Source organism: Numida meleagris, chromosome 1 (assembly GCF_002078875.1).
Source record: "Numida meleagris isolate 19003 breed g44 Domestic line chromosome 1, NumMel1.0, whole genome shotgun sequence".
Classification (NCBI taxonomy): Eukaryota; Metazoa; Chordata; class Aves; order Galliformes; family Numididae; genus Numida; species Numida meleagris.
The window spans coordinates 14,200,727-14,202,813 of NC_034409.1; positions in this window are offsets into that span (position 1 = coordinate 14,200,727).

A 2,087-nucleotide genomic window follows, 5' to 3' on the forward strand; every position below is an offset into this window, starting at 1 on the left:
AAGAGATACAACTGATAGATAATTTATGGGAAAGGTTTAAAGTCACATTTAGAAATCAACAGGAATAAAATAATTTTAAAATATATATTTCTGAAGAGTACGTTAACTATAAGAAGAGCATCTTCGTAACAGGAAAGTCTGTGTTACTTGATTTGCCACAAAAAGTACTAAATGTACTGTGTATGTAGAAGTGGAAAATTACCTGCAAAAAATAATATTTTTTTAGCCCACTAAATCCTGAAATTAGGAAAAAATAAGTTTTTCTGTAACATCTCACAAAATATTTTACCTCATTTTCTTGAATACAGAAAATAATTTATTTTTTCATTGCAAATAGCATTATGTTGCTTTATAGCTGTTTAAGATATTTTATACAATCCTGGCAGAAGACAACATGATACATGTTGCTCAGGTTGTAAATTATTCCCTTTGAATTTATCTTTTGACAAATGAAAGGCTTTTTTTCAGCTGCTCAGATCTCTGTATGTGCATTCCCAAATAAGTCCACAGATTTCAACAAGATTAGTAGCCAAACTTACTATCCATGTATTCCTGGAGCGATCCATCTGGGGATCTAGCCAACAACAAAAAGGGCTTCCTATTCTGATAAGGTTTTCTAATCTCTTTTAATTCAGCACTACACATACTGTTCAAAGGTGAACTTCACTGGCCGATATTACCAATTATATCAGGCAAAACCAAGCACAGTCAGTGAATCTTCAACAAGTTTCCCTTGTGCTGCAAGCACATCATGTGAAAGCTGTTGAAGGTTTTCATTTTGAAAGCTGTTAAAGGTTTTTATTTTGTTTTCATGTTCAAAAAAAGGGGACTTCAGTACAGTTACACTTCCATTTAGCCGCTATTCAGTGTAATGTATATTCATTTTAAAACTCCATGTTTACACTATAGTTTCTGAATTGCTTTCTGTTTCAAGCTGCTATTACAGTTCTTAATGTTGTCGTGCAGATGATTTTTTAAGTCAAGAGAATTCCACTGTTACAATTACCCAATCTTTCATCATAGCTTCTGTGTGAGTAACATACTAGCTATTACTTTCTGACATTTTTCTCTATATGGAAGTTAATGCAGTGTACCTAGAAAGATGTCTTTGTGAAAACCTATGATCTTATCAAGCACTCCCTGGAGATGTAACCTTGTGTCAGCACGTCTTTCAGGGCAAATGTGTGGGCTCCCTGCTGCCCAGGGTTCACCTGTGAATCTCATAGCAAGATCAGGGTCAAAAAGGTCTCAGTACAAGTGCTACAATATTTTTCCTAACCATTTCAAAATACGGCTGAGGAGACACAAATGCTCAGCTTCTTTCAGAGTCAAACAGGCAACAGCCAGGGCGGGGAGTGAGTTGTAAAGGCGAGTTGTTTGTTTGGGTTGGAAGTGAATGCTTTCGCCTGTGCTGCATTTTTAGTCCTGGCACTGTGAGGCTGATGAATTAATCCTGCTGCAGGCAGCACTGGCAGGACATTAGCTGGAGTACTCCTCTGTCCAGTTCTGGACAGCGCTTTCCAAAACAGCATGGCCTGTTTGGCCGGAGCCCAGAGGCTGGCTGCAAGGATCCCCACAGGGCTGAGAGAAACTGCCTGGTCTGGAGATGCAAAGATAACAGAAAAACTAGAATCTGGCACCTTTACATAAAAAGTGGCTGGAAAAATAAGGGGAATAAGACAACTAAGAGGCTGATCCTGTAGAAGCTGACATCTAATAAGCCAACATGAAAATCTTCCCAAAGGAGAAGGCCACTGCGCACTGGAGCAGGTGACCACCACAGGGCTTCCTGAGGACAGCCCAACCTGCCACGAGCCAACCGCTCCTCGCCTCTGCGCGGACGGGATGGGGACCCAGCCAGGTCCCCCTGCCCACGGCCACGCCGCGTGGCTCACCGGGTTATGTAAACCCGTGCAGCGGTTTCCGGAGCACGTTCCGTGCCGCTCCCCGCCCCGATCGATGTGTCCGCTCCACAGCGGCGCGTCCCTTGTCCGGCGCGGCTGCCCGCTGCCTCCCGGCGGCCAGGACGGGCACGGCGCCCGGCAGCCCCTCGGGGCGTCCCGGCCCAGCGCCGGCCCCTTCCCCGG